This window comes from Ischnura elegans, chromosome 1 (genome assembly GCF_921293095.1).
Source record: "Ischnura elegans chromosome 1, ioIscEleg1.1, whole genome shotgun sequence".
Classification (NCBI taxonomy): domain Eukaryota; kingdom Metazoa; phylum Arthropoda; class Insecta; order Odonata; family Coenagrionidae; genus Ischnura; species Ischnura elegans.
This window is the reverse complement of record NC_060246.1, coordinates 119,752,877-119,762,435: the sequence shown is the minus strand read 5'-3', so window position 1 is coordinate 119,762,435 and position 9,559 is coordinate 119,752,877.

Sequence of the window (9,559 nt, the reverse complement as noted above, 5' to 3'; positions counted from 1 at the left end):
GTTGTAGTGAAAACAGGGAAGAAGGGGGTTATGTTCATGTGTTTGGAGAGTGCATACCTACGACGATAATCCAAAGGGGACTGTGTGTGTGACGAAAAAACGAATCCAACGGTGTTTGCTTTCTTTCTCGAGGAAGTTTCTACAAATATGCTCGTTCACGCCCTCCTCCCCTTTCCCATAGACAATTACCCCCCCCCCCCCTTTTCAGATCCTTTGCCTCCTTTTATGAGATGACTTACTTCCCATGCTGAAAGAAATTGTCGTGTTCCCGCCCTCCTCCCTATCTCCCGCTGCAAGGCGCATATCCACGTGTATTCGGGAAATTTAACCACCACTTATCATGTCAGCGTCAAAAGGGCCACCAAACATTCGACGGGGAAGGAGAGGCGGTGGAGAGGGGAGACCTCGACCGGACGCGGGACAACGCGCGGCGACTCGGCGTCTGCTTCGGTTCACACTGGGTGGCGGGATGGGACGTAAACAATACCAACACACACACAAACAAATAGACCCACCTCTCGCACTCCTCTGTCCACCGCCAGTGGGGCAACGGCTCAGATTGCGTCATTCGATGAGCCGCGAGGACGAGACGAAAGTAAAAGACTGCAGGACACGAGGGAGAGGTTTGCGCATTTCGTCCGAAGGAAAGATGGAAATATTGCCGCCGCATTATCAACAAGGATTCCAGGAGCAAGTTACGATCGCTTTTGCAAGCGGAGGGCAGTGAGAGACGGTTCATTACTTTCCTTGGCGCCTTGGTGGTATGCAACTCTCCGCAATGATACGTCTCAGGTCTAATTTACTTAGACATACGAATTTTACTCATCATTACATATCCGTTCTTTTTCAATAAATTTTGTTCATTTTAAAATCAAGTGAAAAAGTACTAGATGTAAACATCACTAAAATGTAGCGGATAAGTAAGAATATATTAATACCTTCCACGAATGATTCCGACTGATTTCGTTGAACATATACGTGGATTTTAGATATCAATTATTTAAAAAATGTAACCTGTCGAAATAGAAACTTTCATCCTAGAGCTAACTCTAAGATTACCATATTTTCACTTCCGAAAATTACCTGGGGCGGTTTTCACCTCCCCTTCCATAATCCGCCCTTCAAGGAACCAGAGATAGTGAGTATTGAGGCGGCTTATAGAAAAGAGCTGGTTCATTCATGAAAACTTCTATTTCCGACAAGCAATAAACACAGTTCGCATTCAGCTTGATTTGATTTTACCTACTAAGTTGGTTTCCAAAGACTTCTGGAGGTCATCACTGAATTTTTAGGCAACTAGATATTATCATTAGTGCTGGTCACGGAGCGGAGGTTTTCAGAGCGATTTTTTGCCGCGCTGTCAATCTCATTTACTGATTACACCTGATTGACGCGGGATTTTCGAAGCGTCCTTTCCTCCGTCCGTGCCACCATTGAACCATATAATCAATTAGAATCATCATTCACTGAAGATCATGAAAGCAAAGGCTAAAACATGTGCAATTGCCGAAAAAATCATTAATATTGGTGGTGGCAGTTATGATTGTTTGGTGTGGTTACGGCAGTTATTCTATGCCTGTGCAGAATAAGATAAAATGAGAAAGAATTTTACCTAACAGAAATAAAGACTTAATTTGAGGAAAGTTATGCGCGTAAAATTATTTTATGTCTCGGTGGCGGCGGGGTAAAGTCCTCGACTGCCAAACCGAAGGTCGCGGGTTCGAGTCCCGCCTGGGTAAGTTACCCTTATCCAGGGCATGGGCGTGTGTGAATGTCCTTCATTGTTAATTGTTAATTCCCCATTGAAAAGGCCGTAAATGTGCTGTTTATGGGGTAATGGAAAAAAATAAAATAAAAAATAAAATCCACAGTTCTCAGAAAACATAGCGAATAAATATAGATAAGCTCGGGATTCGCAGGATGTCAGGTTTGACTCGCCACTCCGATAACCTCCGTATTTTCCGACAGCCTCCACTTTTTCCGATTACCGCCATTACCATACCTCACCTCGGATTGACGCCCGACCTCTGTCGGTAATACTTCTCTCTGGTAATACCAAACGCCTCTGGAGAAAGCGTTATATTGGCATTCAACGGTTCAACGACGACGAGAGCTGCCTCTGGTTCGCAGCTCTAGTTATCGCGGCTAAAAGAATGAATGGTGAAGACATTATTTACACATTTTCAAAAGGATGCATTGCACCGATCGTAATACCATCAATCAGTCGCTCATACATCTTTCTAAGTCGCAACAGCAAGGATGCCGCTGAGTGAAATTTTCTAATACCAGAATAGCAGCTCAAAAACACGAAAATTGAGTTCCCTTCAAAGATGGTTCTCAATTAAACAACTCTGATAGAATATTTTTTATTGTTGAAACAACGTGCGTTGGTTAAATGCAATATTCATTACCCGACAAAAATATTTTTTGTCTGGGTAACCGTATTAATCAAAAAATCAAGTAAGTAGTTTATTTTGATAAAATGTGACTCGTTTTTAAAAATTCTAATGATTTAAGTTAAATTGCATAAAACGCAAAAAAATGGCAATGACTTTGCATTTATTTGATTCTCTGGTGGCGAAAAAAGGGATTTTTTTTAAATTTCCTGGATTTTATAAATTTTACAGAGAATAATATGAAAAGCATTTTTTTAGCAAAAGAGTTTTTATCACATGTAACTTGAAATGTTGAAATAAAGGCAGCTTCAAGACATATTTCCGATGCATTTGAAATTTTCATGGGTCATGAGGAACACCAACAAATACTTTGAGCACTAGCCGCTGAGGAATATTAAAGAAAATGGTTTTACGATCCAGCTCCTGGCGCCCATTGTTCATCAAAGTACGTGCTTCTTGTAATAATATCATAGTTGCTGTCCGAAAATGTTCATGTGTGCACATTGCTACGCTACAATCGGTGATTTTCTACTAACAGGTATTCAGTATATTGTAAAAATGATTCACATAAGAGAATTAAGAATTTCTCCGATTAAATGATGAATGTGCAACTGGGACTGATATTTTAAAGAATTTCTAACCAGCGATTTTGAGTCTTTTCCTCCATATATATTCTCAAGTTTGACTCAATGTATTCAATGGTTTCTGCAAGTTCACCGTGTCGGTTTAAGTAATTAGCTATGTTTTCAAAATATTCACATCAACGTAAGGGATCGGGAAGACATGAGGAGTTCCGAGGAAAAAAGGACGGCCAGAGCGAAAAATATATTGCGACCAAAATGAGTTTCATGACTAATTATGATCCATGGTCACTTTTTAACAGCCTTATATGGCTCCACCTTCAATGATGCTTTCACTATTCCAATGACTGTTTCATTAAACGTAATTATCATTCATCCAACATAGCTTTATTGAGTTACGTGCTTATGCGTTTTTTTTTAGCGCGAGGCCTCTCTGTTTACCCCACGATTTCACTCGTCTTCTCGCTAAGATATGTCTAAGGAACATAACATTCTTTGACTAGTCTCACGAATATTTTTTGAAAGACCTGGAAATTTATGATGAAGTGTCTCCCATCGCATGGGAGTGAATTGACCTTTATTTATCTCATTTTTACGCGAAATAAATATACCTTCGAACCATTATTGATTTCACCATGAATTTAAGTATTTTCTAGCTAATAAATACACAAATATAGTATGTTTCCGTTTAAAATCACAGCCATTTCTAGTTTCCTTGAAATTAAATCTTAATTTCTTAATGTTTGCAAAATAAGTACATTAAACTATGAAGAAAATTGGAGGCTTTCTTCTGCTCCGCGAAGCATATCAGAATTAATTGCTGCTCCGGATTAAAAAATTACAGCTTAAGAAGCAAACATTAAAAAGAACACAATAAAATAGAAAGTAGAGTAAACTTAGACCTGAAAACTAGCTGAAAATAGCATGGGAATGTGTTTATGGAAATGGGATGATAAGAAAGAAGATGTACTTGATCCATAATTTCATTTACGTAAATATCGATATAGCATCAAAAAATGGGTCAAATCAATCCATAATATATTTCGGTGCTTTTAAAATTCCGTCAAACAATTTTAATTCCGTTATCGTTCTAAAATTTCAGCGTAAACTTCATGAATAGACTAATACATTAAAACAATAAGGGCATAAGGTTTCTCTTTTCTCCCTTTCGTAACATATAACCGGTACACTATTTATGAAAGCAAAAGCCGTAATATCAACAGAAAATTTAAGATTTTTATAGAATAAAAGTCACTCGCAATTTCTCTTCCTGGTAGGATAGAAATATATTTTTAGGGGCGTCGAGAGGTAACTATGTACTAGTTTCGCGGGGATAAAACGTAGTGATAAAATTTATGCTTGAATAATAAGAAAAATACTTTATTTGCAATGATTTTGCAATGTGGGTTCTTTGCGGGTACCTGCAAGCTCTCTCAACTCTCTTTTCTCATACGTCATATACTTACCTTCTATCGCATTCTTTGCTCGCCTTCGAACACCGAGATGAAGGAAACTTAAGAAACCGAGTTATAAAGCGCTTTGTGAAGTCGCCATTACACTAAATAACTCTGAGCAGACGCGCTAATGCCACGTGTACACGCGATGAAATAAGTGAGAAGATAGAGACAAATCATGAGCGCAAATGTTTAAGTTCCCAATACTCTTAATCTACAATGAAACCGAGATGCCGCCAATAAAGTTTAGCAAGCGTCATAGAGGCAGGCGTGAAGAATAAAAATAACGCCATCCCTATAAGACAAAAAGATAGAGAATGGGTGAAGAGGATTGTAAAATCCTACACATACACCCCAAGAAAAATTCCTCGCGGTCGTGATGGCCCACAGAGAAAAACTAACTCCCATATCTTTACTGTACGAAGTTCACACGGCTGCGGCTTACACAAGCATGAGCTCCCTCCTGCATTCACTAGCCTTACGATTGGAGCACTAACCAAGTACACGTGTAGACAAAAGAATCAGCTGCATCCAGGCCCGGACTGGCCCGCCGGCCCATCGGCCCGTGGGCCGGTGCGCCCTTAGACCAACGTGGTCTAAGGGTGCGCCCTTAGAAAAATGCGTTCCTGCGCCCGCAAGGCGCAAGTACGTCTTTTCTAAAAGGTGCTCCAGTCAATTAAAAACCCAACACTTGTATACAAAAACAACTTATACTGATAATACAGTAACTAAGACGACAGCGACATGCTATGATTGCAATGACACGCTGCGCCATTGCTAAGGTTTGCGCGTTACGAGACAACGTTGACAGCTGTGGCGGCGCTGAATGCAGACCTATGATGCAGACGACATGGCGCCAAACGAGAGGCGATTGTTCTTCGAGTTTTTCCAGCGGCTATTAGGGATTGCTCGGTAGGGTGTTGCCTATTTTTTATATTTTCTCTGATTTTTAATTTCCACCTCTTAAAATATGTTCTGGGGTGCAGAATGGATATCCTAAAAATTTCAGCTCAATTGTTTAACATTTAGAGGTCGCTCAAAGAGCATAAATGCAATAACATTAAATTTTCCCGATTTTTTTAAGTAACATCATTTTCAGGGGTAACGCACGATTTTGCAGATGTTTAGAAACAAAATTCGCTCCATTTTAACGTCCGCTCAACAGTTTTCCAGGAATACAATACTTTTCCGCGAGCTACAGCAGCGCGTTACACCCCTGACGGCGAGCTGGTCGCTCGCAGGCCGCATCACCTGTTGAAAATAAGTAGTTGGATGAAGCTGAGTATCAAATGGGCGTACCGCTGAAATGGCGTTTGGTAGATAAGAATGTATACATCAGACAGAAATCCATCGTTGCAGTGTAAATGCCTAGACGGCATGAAATCTTTTTTCGCGAGGTGGTGTGTCCCCTTAGAATATTTGAAAGAGATGTTAGTTGCATGAACTGTATGCCCAATTGTTTCTATAAAATTAAAATATTCTATTAATCAGCTTAATTCCTGTTCGAATCCTTTAAAGGAAATTAAAATTACTCCCCAAAATCTAGTGTTTCCTGCTGCATAGGCAACTGAGTCAAAAATTCTCGCATTCTTCGTTTGGTATTCGAGATATTCGAAATTCGAGGTATTCGAGCAATGATTTAATATTCGAATTCGATTTTCGAGTTTGAGAAATCTGCTTTTCGACCCATCTCTATATTTTGATTTACTTGATTTTGGTAATATCCATTTATTTGTTGTAAGATTACTTCTGACTACACAAGAAACTTCAATAATTATGTATTGCCGATATTTGGCCTTAGACCTTCACTCCCACATTCGTGTCACCGTCAATAATTTATGGTGGACTGATCCACAAAACTAGACATATTTCTTAAAAGCGATTATTGAGGACATTTTCGCATACATACATTTCTTTTTTAGGGCACAATGGAAGGAGAAAGGCCAAAGAAAAAAAGAAAACCAGGAAATGAATACAGAAAAGAAAAATACGATAGGTAGAGGGAAGAAGTTGCTCAAAATTTGCCAAAGATAACCACTTTTTATGGTCATGGTTTACAGCCAAATTATTCTTCCAATGCTGATGAAGAATCTGGGAGGACTATCGAAAACTTAAAAAAAATCTCATGTTCAGAGCATTCCGTGGCGGAGGATGACCCGGGGAGTGATATTCAAGTGGATTTGTTAGTTTCCGAAGTGAAAGTAGTACAGCCAAGTGAACTGGCAGCAGCGACAGACAAAACAGACAATGAAGTTTCACTGACAGTACAGAGTCAAACAAATGAAGAGTTAATGTTGGACAATGAAAATGACAAGTACTATAAAAAGCCAAATCGGACAGACTTGGACATTGCTTCATTTTTCCAGTTTCATCCTGTTCAGTGTGACAGAAACGCCAAACGACTGCCTTTTAGTGAAAGCATTTTCACGGTAGATATTGATGGCGAAAAATTAAAACGCAGCTGGCTTACTTACAACACTAGTCCAAAAAAGTTGTTTTGCAGTATATGCTTAGTTTTTACGGATTATTCATCAGTTTTCTGCCAGGGGTTTGACCGTTACAGACATTTGACACAAACTGTACTTGAACATGAGGCTTCAGTATCGCACAAAGAATCAGTTAAGGCTAAGGTGGCGCATGACAGGGGATCGACCATCGACAAGCAAATTTTTTGAAAAACCGCTTGCAAAAAGACAAAAAGAAGTATTTGATCGAAGGCAAGTGGTGTCTGCTATTAAAGATGTTATAAAACTTATTGGAAAACAAGGCCTTGCTTATAGGGCATCAGAAGAAAGTGCCCATTCCCTTGATAACCATTCATTGAACCATGGAATTTTTTTTTAGATATAATCCTTCTTCTCTGCAATTATGACAGAAACTTAGAAAATCATGTGCAAAAAATCATTCAAACGAGTAAAGCTGCGTTAAAATCAGCAGACGATGATATTTCTAAAGCCAGAGGAAGGGGAGGCCAGGTGACATTTCTGAGTAAAACCACCGTTAATAAAATAATGAGCATTATAAAATGTTTGATCAAATCAATTATCACTCATGAAGTAAAGCAAGCTATGTCGTACTCTGTTTTAATGGACTCAACTACAGATGTATCTGGTTTTGACCAATGTGTCATTGTTTTACGATACGTGTTGGGAACGGAGGTAGAAGAAAGAATTATTGGCTTACAGAACGTGCAGCCGTCGTTAACAATAGAAAGTATATTCAAGACATTTACCGAAGTAATCAGGGAAGCAGGACTTGATATCAACAACTGCATTGCCAACTCATTTGATGGAGCTGCAAAGATGAGTGGTCAATATAAGGGCGTTTCAGCCAGGCTGCAAGAGCAGATCCCACACCACATTCATACGTGGTGTTATTCCCATTCCCTAAACTTGGTTATGGTAGACACATCACAAGTTGTGACGGCTTCGATTTCGTTTTTTGGTTTACTGCAGCAAACTCAAGTGTTTGTAAGGGAATCTCACAAGAGATAGATATTTATTTGGAGCAACATCCAAGTTATAGGTTGGGTGCTATTGGTGCAACTAGATGGAGATCAAAGAGTGACGCCACTTCCAAGATCATTGGCTATTTCCATAACTGGATGAAATTGGCGGAAGATGAAGGAAAACAACCTAAAACTGTGTACATAGAGTTGATCATTTCTTTCTATCGTGGCAAATACCCAAGAATTCAGTTCCAAAACAAGAAATGAAGCAAACAGTCTTCTTCAAAAGTTTTTGTCGTTTGAAACAATCCTAACTGCTATGATGTTCTTGATTATTGTCAAATCAACAACGCCTTTGTCGGACTATCTTCAAACAAAAAATTTAGATTATGCACAGGCTTGGAATTTGATTTCATCAGCTCAAGACAGTCTTAAGAGAATAAGAGAAGAGTTTTCAGGCATTGTCCATGCTGCAAAAAACTTGGTCAAGTTCATGTCAAAAAGTCTGATTAATAAAATCGAAGAAAATCCAATTTTGGATCAATATTCCAACAACATCAGCATAGAGAGTGAATTGCCAGCCAGAAGACAGAAAAAAACGGAAAAAATGCCAGATGAAACAAGTGATGAGGTCGTAGGAACTCCATTCAGCAGTGAAGAGAGTTTTAAAGATAATGTGTTCTATGTAGTTGTTGACCAAATTAACGCCAGTATGGAAGCAAGGTTTTCTGATCAAAATCGTGTTTATCAAGATTCCATGCTTTGATCCTGTAAGATTCTCTGAGTTAAGAACAAATGGAATACCAGAACAAGCATTGGAAAAAATATGCTCTGTGATCCCCAACATTGACAAAGGCAAGCTCCAGGAAGAACTGGAATCATTTATTGAGCAATGGCCAATCTTTAATTTGAATTTACAAGATCACTTTCAGAATGACTCCAGTGACATTGATGTGAATTTAAATTCTAAATCAGAAGATGAAGATGAAGAAATAATTTGGTCTAAAAGCAACAACAAATGCCACTCCTGTATTAAATGTGCATACAAGATATTTTATCAGTACAATATGTACTCATTAATGTATCCGCAACTCCATAAGGCTTACAAGTTCCTTTTAACAATACCGATGACCCAAGTGAGCTGCGAACGTGCATTTTCAAAGCTCAAGCTCATAAAATCGAGAATTCGTTCATCCATGAGCAATGAGAATTCGGAAGCTCTCCTCTTGATGCAGTCGGAACGAGAATTAGTCACAAAGATTAGCAATGAAAATATTATAGATGAACTCTGTTTTCGAAGCAAGGAAATGAAGCGCCTACTTTCCTTCTGATAATTAAAGTGGGCTCCAAAAAAGTGGCCTTCACAATAAATAGTGATAACTTCAGTTTTCAGAGGCTGTTTTGTATTTATACAAAGATATGTTTCATTTTGTATTAGTTTTATTTCATAAAACAGTTGAATACGTCTCTTGTTTCATGTACGATTTGGATTGCATAAATGTATACATAAATAAAACCCATTTATAGCCTTAATCTTACTTACAAGTTTTATCTTTTCCATTATTCAAACATTGTAAATAGTGGCTGTAGTGTAATTTGTAATATTAATAATGAATATCTTTGAAAATATTAAAATATAAAATATTTAGAATATATCCATGTTAAGTAGAAGCCAATTAC